The sequence below is a fragment of the Fukomys damarensis genome, unplaced genomic scaffold (genome assembly GCF_012274545.1).
Source record: "Fukomys damarensis isolate Sample0158 unplaced genomic scaffold, DMR_v1.0_HiC HiC_scaffold_36, whole genome shotgun sequence".
In the NCBI taxonomy this organism is placed as follows: domain Eukaryota; kingdom Metazoa; phylum Chordata; class Mammalia; order Rodentia; family Bathyergidae; genus Fukomys; species Fukomys damarensis.
The window spans coordinates 14748726-14768273 of record NW_022900948.1 but is presented as its reverse complement, the minus strand read 5'-3'; the positions used below and the strand labels follow the sequence as shown (position 1 = coordinate 14768273).

Below are 19548 nucleotides of genomic sequence, written 5' to 3'. Positions count from 1 at the left end.
ATCATTATGACTGAAAATTTATTTTTAGTTTTAGCTACCTCCATGCTGCATTAATTAGTGACTCCTCTAAGTAAAAAGCCATAAAAACAGGAAATTCATTCAATGCAGTTTTATTCCAAGTGTTGACTCCCTCTCAGTGTCTGTTTCTTTTGATGTCTATGCCTAAGGTATTTTGTTTTTAAGCATTAAAGTGTTTGAAGTGATTTGTATATGTATAAACAATTGTATTTTATGTATTAAACACTGATAGTACTGTACAATGTTTTTGCCCACTGTACAACTATTTGTGGTATGGTTAATCCATTAGGAGTAATTCTACCATTATGAGAAGTGAAACTCTGGAATCTTTTGGCATGCTGTTACAATTGTTTACAAAATCTATACGTCCTTCTTGACTCCACTCAGGCAAGGACTGAATGTATACTGTGTACTGTTCTGTCCTTAGGACAAGCTGGGATACATACTAAAAGCTATTCTTTAAATTACTACTGAGTGAATGAGAAGTGGAACAGAAGAAAATGAAATCATCAATAAACTCAAGACTGACCCAAGGAGTTTGGAAAGGCATTTTGGGTTGGGAAAGGCACTTTGGGCTGGAGTGATTACCACTTTCTCTTAAGAAACCTTGCTTTCTTCCAGGAGGCAAAGAAATTCATCCTAAGGGCAAAATATGTATTATATATAGAGTTTAGATTGTTTTTAACTATCATATCTCATTTTATGAATAAAATACTTATCTTTTCTCAGAAAAATGTAACATTTTAGTTCTCTGGGCAAATTAATTAAGATTTACTATTTTAGGCCACTTTCTAAATTCCTAGGATAATTATAGGAGATTCTAATTTCCAAAACATTCATTTGCAAATAGCTCATGAATACTACCCAATTTCCCAGAAGACAGTACGAAAATGAGCACCCTGAATGATGAGGAAGGCAATTAATATCTACTGAGGGACCACTAGGTAAGGAGTTCTCCATAATAAATGCTTTATCTTATTTAATCTTCTCAATTATCCTATGACATGGATATTATTGCCACCTATTTACAGATCAGTAAACTGAAACTGAAAGCTGGTCAAGGTTACACTGTAGGTAAGTATAGAGCATGAATTCAAATTATTAACTTTTGACTACATAGACATTAAGTGCTTTTGTTCATCAAATAAAACAAAATGCCATTAAGAGAATGAAAAAGCAAGCCAGAGAACGGAAGGAGATATTTGCTCAACATATAAAGTACTTGTGTCTGGAATATATAAATAATCCCTACAAGTTATTACAATAAATGAGAAAAATGAGCAAGAGACTAAAATAAAACAGACCCTAAACAAGAGGATACTGAAATGACCAATAAACATATGAAAGGCACTTATCCGACCATCTAGTAGGTGCATATAAAAGCAACAGTAAGATGCTACTACTCATACAACCAAAATGGATAGATTTTTTTAAAAAAGTAAGTACCTACCTACCTACCTACCTACCTATACTAGGGATTGAACCCTGGGCCTTCATGCCATCACACTAAAATACATCTTCAGCCACCCTGCCTCTTGCTTGAGACAGGCTCTCCTCTCAGATTCCCAGAATGCTGGGATTATAGGTGTGTACCACCACACCAAGCCAAAATAGAATTAAGAATACTACCCATATCAAGTATCGGCAAGGATATAGACAGTGGGAATTTGTATATATTCTTGGTTTTATATATATATTGTTGGTTACAATACAAACATGTTGGGAAAAGAGAACAAAGCAATTCTACCCCTAGGTATGTATCTGAAACACAAAACCTGCATGTTAAGAGAAACACTGTTAGAGCCAAAATGTCCATTTACAAAAGAATGGATAAATTCTGATACAGTCATACAATGAAATATCTTTTATCAATAAAAAAGCAAACAAAAAGCTATATTAACAAATGGAAGAAGCCAAATATATACAATTTATATTCTAAGATGGGTGTGGTGTGCACACCTATAATCCCAGCACTCAGGAGGCTGAGGCAGGAGTACTGCTGTGAGTTTTGAGACCAGCTTGGGCTCAACTACATAGTGAAACCCTATCTCAAAAAACAAAATGAAACAAAACAACAAAAAAATTTATAACCTATACGACTCCATGAATATACACCTCAAAAATGGGAAAAACTAGACAATATCAGTGATAAAACTGCACAGAAATCAAGGGAAGCATTATCACAAAAGTCAGAATGATGGCTATTATCTTGGGAAGGAGAATAGAGGAATACACTTAAAGGTTTCACTGTACCTATAATATCCTATATTTTGATTAGGTGATTACATGCATTGTTTGCTACATAACCATTCATCAAAGTAAAAGTTAAATCTGAGACAAACATGCTAGAAAAGACTTGTCCAGCTATATATTAACAGTATAAAGCTCCAATAACTTAAGACAGTGTAGTCCAGGTATATGAATTGACATGTAGCCCAAATAAGGATTTGCATTTATAAACCTTATGTACGATATAGGAATCACTATAAAACAATGGGGCAAAAAACTGATACTTGTTTCTCACCATATGAAAAAATCCAAATTAATCCATTTAATTACTAAAGTACTAAATATTTAAGTACTAAATATGGATTAAATATGAAAAAATCCAAATGGATTAAAGTACTAAATCATAAGGAAAGAGAATGTTTTTCAAAGTCAGAGATGGGAGGGATTTTTAAAAAAAAGATATAGAGTATAAAGGAAAAGACTAATAACTACATTTTAAATTCAAAACATTAACAATTTAGTTATGGTTGGTATTTTACATAAATTACATCAATACAAATTTATGAAATTGACAACTACACTATGGTTATATAAGAGAACATCTATATTCTTAGCAAATACATACATATTAAAGAATTTAGAAGTAAAGGATCATGCATAATTTGTATGTTACCCCTAGTTCAGAATAGTGTCTATGCAAATTCATACAGATATATACATATGTGGAGGAGAGAGTAAGCACAAAAATGATTAATAAAGGCAACAATAAAGTGGAAATAATAAATGGACAAAGTGTATACAAGTATTTCTTGTACCATTTTTGTTTTTGTAACTTTTTAAAATGTGGAATTATTTCCCAAAAGAAAATGTTTTGATTTTTTAAAGACAACATTATGAAAATTTACAAAATAAACCACAAACTGGGCATGGCAGTATACATTTGCAATCCCAGTACTGAAGAAGGCTTAGGCATGAGGATCACAAGTTTGAGACCTGGCTGGGCAACTTAGAAGACTTTATCTCAAAATAAAAAGTTTAAAAGAATTAGACTGCTCCTGGGTTGGATACCCAGCCCAAACAAAGCAACAAACCTCCATCAAGCTACAGATTGGGAGGAAATATTGGTAATGCATATATCCAAAAAGGCATTCATATTCAGTATAAAAATTCCTACATTATTAAGAAAAAATAAAACAGGGAAAATGGGCAAGATATGAACTGATAATTAATAGAAAAAGATGGAAGATTTAATAATTATCTGAAATGCTTAGCTAATAATCATTAATAATCAGAAAAAACAGCAATAAGAACAAAAAATTTTTTTTTTTTTTGGGTACCAGGGATTGAACTCAGGTCCTTGCACTTGCAAGGCAGGCCACAGAACCGCTGAGCTAAATCCCCGGCCCTAGAACAATGAAATATGACTGCAAAACAAATTCTGACAACACTAAATATTTACCAGGAAATAGATGAAGAACCATATAGTTTTTACAATATACTAAGATCTAGTAAAGTTGAAGATTACCTTATGACCCAGTAATTCTAGTCCTAGCTGTATACTCTAAATGCAGAAGTCAGCAAATGTTTCCTAAAAAGACAAGGTAGTAAACATATTAGGCTTGTGTGCCATAAGGTCTGTCAACTATGCGACTCTGCCACTGTAGTCACAGACAACACCTAAACAAGTGGACATGACTGTTTCATTAAAGTTTTACCTAAAAAAACTCAGGGGAAGCTGCCTATGAGTCAAAGTTTGCCAATTCCTACACTAGTGAAACTGTCAAATATGGGCAGTAAGGGACATATATAATAATATCCATAGTTGCTTTGTTTGTAACTGAAAAACACTACTTCCAACAATCTAAAAGCCCATCAATAAAAGGATGCATACATAAGTAGAGTAAAAATAATAGAATCCAGTTGTGTGTCACTTAACAATGGGGACATACTCTGAGAAATGATATTAAGTGATTTCTTTGTTGTGTGAACATCAATGACTGTACTTTACAAACACAGAACAGGTCGATCATTTGATGTAGCTTCTTGATGTAATCATGAGATGAATAAGGACCTGCTCACATAACAGCATTGTATTTTATAGTAAACATTTTTTTTAGGATAGAACTCATGGCCTTGTGCCTACTTAGCATGTACTCTACTACTAATCTACATCCCCAACCTCTAAATTTTTTTATATAAGTAGAAACTCTAACATATAAAGGATATTAAATACATAAACCTGTAGCAGTCATTTATTACCATTTCCAAATATTGTTGACTGTAAATAATTATATGTGTAGCACTTTTACATGACTGACAGTACAGGAGGAGTGTTTATACTAGCATTATCACAAATACACATCGAGTCATGTGCTGTATTATGATATGATAGCTATTATCAGTAGAACAGGAATTTTTTTAGTCTAATTATATTCTTATAGCCCACCACTGTATATGTGATCTGTTAGGGACTGAAACATTGTTATGCTATGCATGACTGTACTATCAGCAATTAAAAATGAATAAATGGGAGCTACAAATAACATGAATGCATCTTACAAATGGGATGCAGGCTAAAGAGAAATTTAGGAATATACTTACTAGATAGGGCCAATTATATAAAGTTTGAAAACATAAAGTTAATCTATTTTCAAAGTATAAAGAATAAACAGGTGGTAAAAAACTGTTTTAAGGGAAGTTAAAAAACAAAAAAACAAGAAAGTGACTTTCATAATTGTCAGAGTAATATATACACTGGATGTAGAGGAGAGGAAGGGTAAAATATGTGGTAGACAGAGCATGTACTTCAAGAATAATGAAAGGTCCTATTTCTTGGCTTAGATTGTAGTTATACAGGTGTTCAGTTTATAATTTTCCTTACATATTTTTAAATAATTTTAAAAATTCATAGTAAGATAGAACATTAAATTCACATAATTTGCAAGGTAAGACTAAGTGACTGAGGGAGCATTAAAGTCAAGTTTTTGGCTACTAAAAAATGTAAGTCCAGTTTATTAGTCAAAATACCAGATTTGGAACTAAAGGATAAACTAAAGGGATAAGCCATGGGAAAAAACTTTGACTAGAATTTCTAAAAAAAAAAACAACAAAAAAAGATGTACAGTAGGTAAAGTCTTCATTAATGACACTTTCCCCCTCTTATATGATGTCTATGTATGGTCTTTCACTCATTTACTTCTCTGGGAAATTTCAAACATAAAAGTTAAGAAACTGGTAGAAAGAATCCCCATAGATCCCAGTTTCAACAACTATTACTCACTGTCAAACTTACTTCAACTGTTATTCCTCTTGACTTTCTTAGATTATTGACCAAATCCCAGGCATATCATGTGTAGAAAATTCAGCATGTTATCTCAAAAAGGAGTCTTTTAAATATAATGCCCATTATCATACTTTATATATATATATACTTCACAAGATTCCAAAAAAGCCATCATAATAAATCAATATTTAAGTCTCCAAACCTCTAAATTCTCCCCTTTCATATTTCCTCTTTTAATCCACATTCTCTCTTTCCCCTGTAATAATTTGTTAAAGACATGAGGCAACAGTTAGTTTCTGGACTTTTTTGACTGCATTTTTATAGTATAGTCCTTGTATTTCCTATAAACGAAAGTCAAATTAGACGTGGTAGCACCTAGATTTGATTTTAAAAAAGAATTTTTAGAACACTCCTAGGTAAGGGTAAGCACTGTGTTCTCTGAAAAGTATGCTGTCTAGTTGTTTGTTTGATTTTTTTTTTCCAAATTAGCAGCCATTGACAATTCTTCAAACTCATTATTTCAGTGGGAGCTATAAAATATCGTGTGTAAATTAATCCTTTTTCATTTGTTAATTCCAATTCTTCTTTGAAGTGAAGTTCATTTTTTTTAACAGTACTGAGGACTGAACCTGGGGGGGCTCTACCACTGAAGTACATACTCAGACATTATCATTTTTAAAAACTTTGTATTGAGACAGAGTCTGGTAAATTGCCCGGTTTGGCTTTGAACTTGGAATCCTAGTGCCTCAGTTTCTGTAGTAGTTGGTATTGCAGGTATGAGCTACTGTACCCAGCAAAACTCCCCCTTTTTGACATAATCAAATATCCTCTTTTTAGGTAGCCTGAGGTACACTTCATACAACTGACACTATAGTGGACAGTTTCTTTTAAAGATTTAAGTCATACAGAAATATTTATCTCAGTTTCTTCTGAAATAAACAGCAATTAAATTAATGGCTTTGGAGGAGTTATTGGAAACTTTTTTCAGTGATAACCTCATTGGAAAGAAAACAGAAAAAAATTCTTGAATTTTGAAGCAAGTAAAATTTCTTAGGATGTCTTTTCAGGGATGAAATTTAATGTGTATGGAGAGTTTTTTAATCTTTTAAAATGAAAACGTCAAGAATGTGACCATTCTGATAATACAGAGAAATTAAATATTGGGATACCCGAATTCCCAGTCCTGACCCAACTTTTCTATACTTGTATTATCCAAGAGCCCTACTAAGCAAGTAAAAACAATGAACACTTTTAATAATAAATTTTATTGACCACAATATATTTTAAAAATCTTAACTTGTAATCAACACAAAATATTATTAGTGACATGCTTTAAAATTATTTTCCATACTGTCTTTAGTCTACAGCACATCTCAGTTCAAAAAAGACACATACCATTTGCTCACTGAGCCACATGTGGCTAATGATTACCATGTGAGACATGTCCCTATAACTAAAAATCTAAGACCACCAATGCTTATGTTTCAAAAACCTCTCTTCACTTGACCTATAAATCCATCTGCTTAGATGCCTCAAATTCAGCATGTTCACAGCCAAACTAATCTTAGTAAAACCGATCCCATCTCAGTGTTTTCTTAGGATGTGACATGACCAAAGGTGCAGTATACAACCTGAAATCTAGGAGCTGTTTCTGGTCTTCCTCTTCTTCATTTGCTGTATAGAATTCCTTACCAGTCCTACTGATTTTACTTTCAAAAATTATGGCAAATTTATTTCTTTTCCTCTATCACCTCACTATTCAATGATAACAACATCTAATAGCCTCCTAACTGATCTTTCCACATGTCCTATAAGCTCTCTGTCCTGAGCTTAGTAATTTTTGAAATGCAAATCTGATCTATAATCACTGCTTTACACACTTCACTAGTTTCCAAATGCCCTAAATACAAAGATAAAAAACCTTAACATGGCTCAGAATGTCTGCAATTTCTGATCTTTACTTGCTTTTCCAGCCTCATCTCAGTTTATATGTTTGTTCTCTCTTACACTCTTTCTTCAAGCTACATTGGCCTAGCTTCAGAATAGCAAACAAGTCATCATCCTTTCCATCCGAGGGCCTGTGCACGTTATTTCCTCAGTTCAAAACACTCTTCATCTCACCATTTAAACTGGTTAATTCTCACCCCCACTACTCCCAGAGTTGAGTGTCGAACCTAGGGCCTTATGTAACCTCTGAGTTACAGCCCCAGCCCTTGAAGTCATCTTTTGGATTTCAGTTTAAGTATCACCAATCAAAGTGTCCCATTTGGAGCTAAATGCCAGAACTGACAAAGATAGAATTTCACAGTTTAAAAAAATAAGATCAGTTTTGGAAACACTAGAAATTCTGTTGTTTTCAACGTGGATAGGATATGGCTCAAGAGGGAATTCATGAGTCTTGACATTTACTACATTTTATTTCCTTGGCAATAAAACACCTGATAGATGTGGAACTTCTGTATACCCTATTGGCCAGGTAAAAAAATACTGCGAATGGCACCTCATTATCTTATAATAATAACCTTATTTTGAGAGTGCATTAGTGATATTGTGGGCTTTCATAAAAAAAAAATCCAGTATTTTGCAAGAGTTAAAGATATCACATTATAATGACACAAACACACTCATGTTTACAGGAGCATAATTAATAATAACTAAATCTTGGAAGTGGCCTATATGCTCACCAACAGACGAATGAAGAAAATGTGGCATTTATATACAGTAGAGTACTGCTATGCCACAAGTATAAATGTTAATCATTTGTAAGCAAATGGATACACCTTGAGATCATAATGAAATAAATCAGACTAACAAGCTTAAATATTGCATGGTTTCTCTTGTGTGAAAGAAATAAGAAGATAACAGAAAGTAGAGAGATAGATCTTTTCTGAATGGGAAGGGGATCAAGAGATGAAGGGAGGGAAGAGGGGAAAGGGGATGAGAAAAGAATTGAGAGGTGTTATATACATGCACCAACTCTCCACAAGGAATGTAATCATTGTGTAATACAAATACGTACTAATAAAAAATAAAAACTGAAAAAACTAAATAGGCTCTGTGCAAAGTACTGTAGAGAACAAAGATGTCTAAACCACAGTCCTTGCTTTGAGGAACTTAAAATCAAGTTAGAGAACAAAGTGACATACACAAAAAGATAAAAACAGAACCAGTATGGGGGGGTTCTCCATCTTCAAGATGATACAATTTAATTAACCAGGAATAAAATAAAAATTAAAAAAGCAAGAAATGTTGAACTCAAGAAAGAGACGTGAAAAGTAAAAATTTAGTCTAGGGCTGTGCACATCATTCTGGCTGGTGAGGTAGGAAGATTCATCTTACCTCAATCATAGCACTGTTTCTAAGCATGTAAACAGATCATAGAACTAGATGACATAGCAGCCTTTGATGTTATACTAATTGCCTTAGTCAAGAAATGTTGATTAATGGACCCTGTGACCCATCTACAAAAGTCTTCTGAAACGGGGTTTAGTGAATAAACTAAAATGTACAAAGTCTTTGAATAATCTCCTATGTAGAACACTTCTATCTCTTGATAATTTTTTGACCAAAGTATACAGAGAAAAATTCGAACTTATTTTCAAAAATTCAATATGCATGGAAAAAGTTTTAGGTTACCTTCTAAGTGTCACTGGTAGGTGTTATAAAAACTAAGTCCAGTACCATCAACATGCTTAGTGTTATACAGAGATTTTTTTTTTGGTACTGGGGATTGAACTCAGGTCCTTACACTTGTGAGGCAGGCAGCAGAACCACTGAGCTAAATTACCAGCCAGAGATTATTAAAATACAACAAGAGTGTAAAGTTTTATTTTGCAGTTTTTTACCCTGAAGCATTAACCATTTCTCCTGATGATTTATTATTTATTAAAGCCTTCCTGATCAGAATTGTATAGATGTACTGTTAGCTCCTCTGGACTTTAGTTTGCCTGAAGTGGTTCACTCTATTTTGCCACATCATTTCTTGATACCCTAAGCAGTATGGTAGGCAAGATTTTCTTAAATATGATCGAGAAACTTTACATATTAGGTATTTACATTTGGAAAGATCATTCCTATTTTCCTGAGTTAACTACAGAAATGAAGGTTAACTCTTTTTAGTTTAAAAAGGAATGGAAGAGTTTCATCATACTGCTGTTTGCTAAGTCTGAACTTAAGCACAAGTGGAATTATGGTAAAATTTCAAGATAGAACTTCAACACGTAGGGATGTGGAAAAAGAATAAAGAAAAGATAGTTATCCTAAAAAGAAAGACAACTGAGGAAAGCAAAAAGGCAGTGAAGTATGGATCATCTAGTTTAATTCAAGGTAATTGGTGCTCTATGGCATATTATATATGCTAGAAAAACAGATTAGGGACAGTCAGAGGGGCTTCAATTCTTGACTGAATAGGATGTGTTTAATTTTATAGATACTTGTATGCTGTTTGAAAAAAAAGGAAAGCCATGATAAGACCTCCATTTTAGGAAGACTGAAACAACAGCAACGAAGGAAGGAAAGGAGGGAGAGGGAAAGAGGGAGGGAAGAAGAGGAGAGAGAGGGACAGAGAAGAAGAGAGGGACAGGAAAGAGGAAAAAGAGAATGAATACATATCATTAATAAAGAGAAGAAACAGATTGTTATTATAGTCTACGTAAAACATATAAGTGCTGCTGCTACTATGGGAGTATAAGATGTTCTTACTTAAGCAGACTGAATAGGATTTGGCTTTTTCCAGAGAAACAGAAACAAGACTTGGATAATATAATTTCAATAAAAATAATTTTAAATCAGAAACTGGTAAATAAAAACATGGCTAGACACAACTGACTGAGGTTGATTGACCTGGGAATGCAGGAAATGGGAATTAACTTTCATGGTCCTTGACAACGTCTCCTACTCACTGATTCTAGGAAGTAAAACATTTCAGTGCAGTAACATAGTCACGTGATTCAAACTGTAATTTCTACCTTTCTTTTTAAGTGAAGGCATGAAAAAGGAGAGGGCAAGTGTAAAAGGATTCAGTACTATACAGGAAAAAACTCAGTTCTGTGATTCTTTCTGTCTGCCAAAAGACTTCTGTCTCAAGAGTATTATCTAGGGAAGAGATTCATAATTGCTAAATGGATAGCTGTAGTTCTTTATCAGGAGGAAGAACATCTGTTTTCTGTCCTGATGGGATACAGGTTTCCTAGGCTACCAAATTTATCCTCTATCCTACACTGCCACATACAAACACAAATTCATAAACATAAGCTTAAATACAGCAATACATAGATCAAAGCTTGTTTTATCATAAGTTAACTTGTGAACATTAGAAGAGCCTGGTCTTATTACTCAAATATATGAGATAAGGCTTTTAGAATCTATTTTCACAGGAAATGTCTTCTTTTCTGATGAGAATTCAAGTGCATGTGGAGGTCTACAGAAAATAATACTGAAAGGTTTCCAAGCAAAATAAAATAAAACAAAGATCTGGTTATTGCTTGTAATTTTTGGTGCTAACTCTACTTATGCAGAAACACATCCAGAAACCTCAGCTATGAAAAATGATAAAATAAAGAATTATAAATTAATTAAATGTCTACTTTTCTAGTTATTTGTAGTTTGGAATAAGTTAGGAAAGCAAGATTTAATTAGGAAAATAACATTTAAATACTTAAATCTCCTTTTGGGTCTGCACGAAGTACACAATAGAAAATGCAGTGGGTTGCATGAAAGCTACACAATTCACTGCTTTCCACAAAACAAGCAGGTTAAACATCTTTGTCAGTATACAAGTTTGACAAAGAAATATAATTAGGTGATAATGAAGAAAAAAAATCCAAGTTCCTCATTAGCACATTTTTTTTTTCTCCTGGTAATATCATGCATTAAAAATAAATTAAGTGCATTTTTATTTTACAAGCAACATCTCTTAACAATAGTGTGCCATTTAATAGTTTACACAATGCTTTTAATACTCTTTCTATTTAATCTTCACATGTATCCAGTATGGGAATTAATACTATGTCTACTTTATAAAGGAAGAAACTGAGCAAGTTTGTCATATTATATTTACACAGTAAGGGCAAAAAGCATTTAAATATTTTTATCATCAATGAAAAGCAAAGATTTTTATTGCTTTGTTTTTACAAGTATCAATTTTTTAAAAAATATATGAGCTCTTGTCTATAGTTATCAAATTCAAGTCTGTTCTTAGTCATCTATAAACTTTACTAAGACAATGCACTGATGCTAACTAATCCCAGAGGTTCTCAAGGCCAGTTGGAGGTTGAAGGTGCACATGCCCTTGTCCTTGTTATGAACAGTTCCCTTCCCATAATTGTGACTTCATTTTGAAAATTTTCTAGAGTTTAGAATTTTGATTTTATAAGAAAATTTAAAGTATTGAACTGGATCTTAAAATCTCTCAGAATTGATTGGGTTTTTTGTTTTAACTGAAAAGAAGAATAAATTCTAGCTAAATTTATATCCACGGCTTTCTCCAAATTCATACATGTAATATACAAAATGTGCCAAGTAAAGAATTACATAAAATTACCCCAAAAGTAAAATGACTGATAAATCAAAGGTTTGAAGTCTTCCTAATCTTTTTTTTTTTTTTTTTTTTTTAAACAGAGTCTCATTATGTAGTTAAGGTTGACCTTGAACTCAATCAAGTAGTCCAGGATGGCCTCGAACTCTGTGACTGTCCTGCTTCAGCCTCCCAAGTGCTGGGACTACGGGTGTGCACACCACACCTGGCTATTTTCTAATCTCAATTGTAGAAGTTTTAAGAAGTACCTTTCATTAGTAAAGAATGAGATATACTGAATTATTAAAATGTATATGAACTTCAGAAATAGCATATGTCATAAAAAATCTTTAATGAATCTTAATAGGAATAACAACTAATACCAATTTTACTAAGACAAAGCTAACTAATCCCAAAAGTTCTCAATGCCAGTGGGAGGTTAAGTGAATAAAAAGTAGAGGGTTTCTTTTTTCTTTCCATTTAAAAAATTTAAAATATGAATATATATAGGGAGATCTCTTGGTAAATAAAGAAGAAAGTAGGGATTATATGCTAATTTCAGCATGAAGTGAAATTCTAAAAGGTATTTTCAACATTTTGGTATTAAAGTTTTCTTAAGCAGCATAATTGATGCTAATCCCATAGGTTCTCCAGGCCAGAGTCTAAAATAAGGTGGAGGGCTCATAAGAAACAAGATATAAAGAATTAAAAATAAAAATTAGAAGAATTAAAAAACACATAAGCACTTCTTTTAAGAAGACTCATTAGAGAATTCATGTACAACATGGAATTATTAACAGGAATAGAGAAAATTTTATGCTCGTCTTTAAGAAAATAGGCAAGAAATATCTTCCAAGAAAATACTATTTTCAAAGATAGTTTCCTAAATATTTTCCCCCAAGAAGAATAAACATACTAAGGAACATCTTCATAGTAAATCTCAAGAATTTAGTAAACAAAAGGATGGCACAAATTGTGTCCATTAAGACTGAAGTAATGAGCAAAAATCTCATGGAAGGAATAAGGACAAGAACACGAAAGAGAAATGATGGCCCATTTTTTTCTGTTAACCATGTCCTTTTCTCAGAGATGAAAAGGAGTTATAACAGATTTAAACTAGTTATAAAATATAATGTTAGTATCAAAAACAAAACATTTACTTATTTGGAAAAATGTCTGACTTTCCTTAAGACTCACTGGAAGTTCTAGATGGCACAGATGACCAGGAGAGGGCAGCTCACCACTGCAGCTGCGAGCCAACTCTGAAGATGTAAATCCCTTTCTTTTCCATCAGAGATACTCTATTTTATTTACATATTCCATTTTTAACTAATGAAGATATGATTATTAAAACTGTAATCCAAGGATAAAGTATAACAGTATAAGTCATCACAAGTAACTACTAAGAAAATATTCTAATATGCAAATTGGAACTGATAAAATAAGATGATACTAAGGTTCTTGCCTCTTTCAGATAAGTGGAGTTTATAAAGGGTTAGCAATTATAGTCATTATGGCTAACAATGTATAATTACTATTATTCGAATGCACTTTTTGTAAATAACTTCTTACAGTTTACCTAAATTTTCAGTAATCCAAACTCTTCACCAAAATAAAGTCACGCATAATGAAGGCAATTAAGTGTAGTATATCATATACTAATGGGCTGGGGAGGGGCAATCCTCTTATACTAACCAATTTCAAAGCCATTACTTCCTCTTGGATTACACATACATTTGAAATACACTCTGTTTATAATCTGTGTTTCTGGGATGAATTTGAAATTTTCTAATGTCAACCACAATGATCAAATAGAGCTGCCCTGTTTTTTATCAAAAGTATGATAAAAATGTTAAACTCTTCTAATGTTAGGAGATGGTAAGACTAGCACAATTTCTTTTTTTTTTTTCCTTAAACAGAATTTTAATCCAAAATGTTACCCATTAAGTTTGGAAGGGCAGAGATTTAATATATCAAAATGGTCTACCACAATTTCTTCCTGTTAAAACTTCACTCAGAGTATGGGGGTGAAATAATTTAAGTACCTCAAGTTTAGTAATATATCTTTTGGGAGGAATAACCCTCATTCACTAAAATCTCTGGTTCTTATTAACACAAAAATAAGAAAGGTTATTAGATTATAAGTCTCTTACTATTTATCTTCATCAGTACACTACCTACTGCTTCAATGTTGACATTACAATTAAAATACTAGCTGGGCATGATAGCATACACTTGTCATTCCAGAACTCTGGGAGGCTGAGGTAGGAAGATCTCAAGTTCAGGCTCAACATGTGCAACTTAGGGACTTAGTGAGACACTGTCTCAAAATTAAAAAAAAAAAAAGAAAATTAAAAGGGGCTAGGGATGTAGCTCAGTGAGAAGGTCCTGGGTCTTATCCCCAGTTAAAAACAAAACAACTAGAATCCCCACAGCTGGGAGGTTGAGGCCAGAGAGCTGCAAAATGAGGCCAGCATGAGCAAGTTAGTGAGATTCTAGCTCAAGGCAAAAAATTTTAAAAGGCTGAAAGTATAACTCAGTGGAAAACAACAACAACAACAAAACATAAAATACCAAAAAAGACAATATTGATTACATATGGTTAAAAAGTAATGATTTAAATATGGATTTCCTTATGAGTTTTTAATTTGAGCCTTAAGGCTGTACTTCCAAGTTTTCTTCAGGGTCAGTGTTCAAAAAATGGTGTCTGCATAGCATTACTGGGGTAAATGGAGGGCACCTTAAGTAAGACAACCAGCCCAGAAGCTCTGACTGTCCCACATCTTACCAGGCCTCCTCCTGAGGGCAGGAGTCCCTGACTATCTTGCTCACCTGAAACTTATTCCTGACACAGCAATGGATGAAGCACATCAATCAGGAAGACCTGAGGTAAGTATCTCTAAAAGTAAAAGGATAAGGGGAGTGTAAGGTGTGGAGCACACGCCTGTAATCCCAGCACTCTGGGAGGTTAAAAGTTGAAAGTATCACAAAGTTTGAGCCCAGCTGTGTCAAGTCAGCAAGACATTATCTCAAAAGGAAAAAAAGGGCTTGGGATGTAAACTCAATGTGAAGGTCTTGCGTTCAATACCCAGGGCTTGGTAGTGATGGTGGTGGGGACAACAAGGGAAGGATCAAAGTTGTAGCTGCAATCCTCATCCACTGATAGTATTATTTTATAATTAGAAATAGAAAGCACACTGTAGGAAGCAAAGAAGTGGCTGGGTATAAAGTGAAGTCTGTGTGTTAATTTTGATTTCTTTACCTTTAGCATACCCTGGCTGTTTCTACCTCTATCCATTTAAAAAACAGTGTTGAGGTTTTAAAGGAGAAAAATAAAAAAATAGGGTTGTAAGACACATTTTCCTTGATTTTCATACTTACGTACATATGTAAAAAAGAGATTGCAGTATGTATAGGATTCAATACAGTACTATTTGCAGTGTCAGACATCTGAGAGTCTTAGAACGTACCCCATCAACAAGAGGGGACTATATACAATACATACAAATGTATAAGAATATTCAAATGAGAGAGGCAGACCAACAGACTCAACTATTCATCCCTAGAAAGTAAAAAAACATAATAGCAAAATTAGAAAACTCTATATGTGGGAAAATAAAATTGAAAAAAATCTCAAGTTGAGTAGAGGACAAGAAATATACAATAAAACAAAGGAAATTAGAGTATCAATTTAGAAAGTCCACCTTGTGAAAAAATAGATGTTTTAGAAAGAGAAAATAAAAAAGGTAGGGAAGAGAATCATCAAAGAAATAAAGGAAAGGAAGGACATGCATTTCCATATCAAGTTCTAAGAATCACTCATAATAGTAGACAAAATGAACTCTACACTAAGGCGCAAAATGAGTATCTTATATATTTCCAGAGACACAGAAAACAAATTACAATCAAAGTATCTGAAATCAGAATGGCTTTAGACATTTCAACACCAATACTAGAAATCAGCAAGCAATAAAGCAATGCCATCAAAATTCTAAAGGAAAATCACTTTTAACTTATGAATTCTATCACATTCATTTCTCAGGGTATTACTGGAGATGAACTCTTTCAAACATAAGTAAAGCAAGAAGGAGATGAAATGAGATGTAGAAAACCACTACCACCACAGGAAAAAAGCAAAGGGAATTCCTAGGATAATAGTAAAGGGAGATCCAGGAATGACATCCTGTAACAGTTAAAATAGAGGAAAACCAAATCAGGATGAAGTGGAATTTCTCCAAAAAGATGAAATTAATGTAAACTCCAAAATGACCACAGAGGGTAGATTTATGGAATGAAGAAACAATGAAGGTTTGATTTAGTGATAAATATATAGAAAATTAAATAATCAAAACAAAGATAGTAACTTGGTATATGAGAAGGTAGCGGCAGTAAAGGAGAGGAAAATTCATGACAGTTACCTATGTGACTCAGCTATAACCAACATTTACATAGTCCTAAGAAGATAAATGCTGGCTACTGATCTAACTAAAATGACAACAGAATTATTTAGAGAGGCTGTGAAGAATTCCCACATAAAATGACAGTGCAGTGAAATAAAAAAATATAAATTTTATCTTTTATAATGAGAACTCTATGAAAAATTCTAAAATGCTGAAATTGTAGCAATATATGTAACTTAGTAATCTCTCTGTGCATTTGTAGTGGCACCTGTTATAATTTCCTTGTATTCTGGTCATTCTCCTCCTAGCCAATGAATTATTTACCTTGTTTCTTTCACCTTTGTTAACAGATCTTAGCACACAGATTTATAATAGTAGCTAAACAATTACTTGAATTGGCAAGAAATAATATTTCCTCTATAAATCCATAAGTTAGTTTGTGAGATTTTGTTTTACTTGCCCAGAAACTAAAGCTCCTTCCTGCCTATGGTTTAAAATGCTCTCATCTTATGAAGCATAACTAGGTTCCTATGAGGAAAGATAAAAATATCAGCTGTTTGCTTTCTTCCTTTACACACCTAGACTCTACCAGGTTCCACTAGCAATAGCAGGGATTTCATGTAGCTGGTGTTTGTCTTGTCAACACTGCAGTCACTGCTTATGGCCATGAAAGTAACTTCTCTGGATAAATTCTAAAACGAGATTTACATTATTCCTCAAAGATTCCTCCAAACCTATTTACCAACCCTATCAGAAATTCTATGAGAAATCCAATATCCTTTTCTGCTTAAAATAACCACAGTGGCTTCAGTTGCTTGCAACCATGAACCTCAGACCATTTTACTTGTCACTGCTTGGGAAACACTCCAGTAATCTCTATTTATAATTCTCCTTTCCAACAAACTTTCATGGAATTTGTCAAGTAGTAAAACAGTTATCATTGGTTACAATATCTTTTTACTAAAATTTACAAACAGCAGGAGCTGGACATGTAGGGGCATGTAGCTCAGTGGTAGAGCGCATGGCTAGCACGTCCAAGGTTTTGGGTTTAACTGCAAGAAATATAAAATAAAAACAAAAGGTCCACAAAATAAACAAAATTTGCAAATAGTAAACATTCATCACAGACACTAATCCACATGCACAAAGTAGATAACAGTATTCAGGATTTTTTATTTGTATTTTGCAGAGTTGAGTTGATGAAATTATACTTACTATAGAATAGCAGTTCTTAAATTTCTCAGTCTTTACACACTTAAAAAGTACTGACAATCCTAAAGGAACTCTGAGTTGTATCTATTAATATCTACCATATTAGGCATTAGAATTGAAAAATTTTTAAATAGTTCTCAACTCATTTAAAAACAAGAACTAAGACGGGTATGATGGCACATGGCTGTAATCCTAGCTACTTGGGAGGCTGAAATGGGAGGGACACTTAACCCCAAGAGTTTGAGTCCAGCCTAGGCAACATAGGGAGACACTGCCTCAAAAATAACAACAAAAACCCAAGAAATAAATGCATTACATATTAATATAAGACTTAGAAAAAAATGTTTCTTCCTACAATATGAAGATAACCTAACAGTGCAGTTGAGAAAGGAAATATTATTTTAACTGTCTTTTAAGATGCCTATGAATATTGTTCTTTGATACCTCACCAAACTCAAGAAATGATAGTTTCTTAAAGATTACTAGTTGGGAGTGGTGGTGAACACCTTGTAATCCCCGCACTCTGGGAGCCTGACCTAGGAGGATTCAAAGTTCTAGCTCACCCTGGGCAATTTAGTGGCTTGGCAAGACTCTGTTTTTGTTTTTGTTTTTTTTTTCAGCTTTAATTGAGTTTATTGGTACATTTTAGGGATACAGCACAGTTACATTCATTGCTGGGATCCTGTACCTCTACATGACAAGTCTTGATTCTCATTGTTTTAAAATAAAAAAAATAAAAAGGCTAAGGGATGAAGCTCAGTGTGATGGTCCTGGGTTCAATCCCCATTATATTGGGGGTGTGCATGTGTGTGTCTTGGTGTTAGTGAAAATGTAGTACCTAAAGTTCATCTATTTTGCATTTTGAATGGATTTTTCACTTGGGAAAATAAAAGAGGAAAAATCATGAAAACACTACTAAAAGAACTTTTCAACAGGCAGTCAAGAGACCATTGGGAAGCAGGATTTAGGTGAGATGCAAGCTGCTACCTGGGGATGTGAACTTTGACTAGCTTCTGACTGCAGGAATCTAGAACAGGTAATTCCATTAGTCCAATAACTCAAGATGGATACCGAAAGTATAGTGGACTCCTGTCTTATGGCCATTTCCACTGAGTATACACATTCTTTTCTTTGTCTTCTATCACATAGCACCTGTTCCAAACTCCAACAGGGCATTTCCTATAAAATAATTTTTACTGTCTTCTAACACACTGTCTGTTTAAAGTAAGTTCCTACCTTCTCTGCCTTCTTCAGAACACTGATTCAAAGCTTTCGGAACCTGTGTCTCCTGATGTGCAAATTCTAACAGAGCAAATAGTCTTCTTTACTTTTGCAGCTTCTGAATTTGGGTTGCTAGACACATTCTTATCAAGTAAATGATAAAATACTGTTTCTTTGTTTTTAAAAAGAAAGCATTTATTAAAAAGTCACCGGGCTGGGGATTTAGCTCAGTGGTTCTGGTGCCTGCCTCGCAAATGCAAGGGCCTGAGTTCAATACCCTAAAAAAAAAAAAAAAAAAAAAAAAAGTCATCATCTGGAGTATCTGAAGAGATCAATTTAAAATATTTTTTGGAAGAAAATACATATTACATAGAAGGAAATAGATGTCACCGATATTCATGAATTTAGAATGTTAAAATAAGTTGGGATAATTCCCTCATCACTGTTTTTTGCCTGGCAAAGAAGCTCTACACATTTTCTTTCTTTCTTTCTTTCTTCTTTCTTCTTTCTTCTTTCTTTTCTTCTTTCTTCTTTCTTCTTTCTTTGCTTTGCATACAGCCCAGGGTCTCCCTCACACTGGGCAGGTTCTCTGTGACTAGATGATCAAATAGTTGCTCAGAATGTTTTCAACCGGTGCTGTTAAAAATTATGCAGCATGGCTGGGTGTGAAA

The 19548-nt window shown here is 33.5% G+C and overlaps 1 protein-coding gene across 4 annotated transcripts in view; it reads right to left on the bottom strand.

The window, feature by feature from the left end:
• The window catches only part of Zcchc7 (zinc finger CCHC-type containing 7), a 219070-nt gene that overhangs the window by 71698 nt on the left and 127824 nt on the right, over positions 1–19548 (bottom strand). The window lies entirely within an intron of this gene.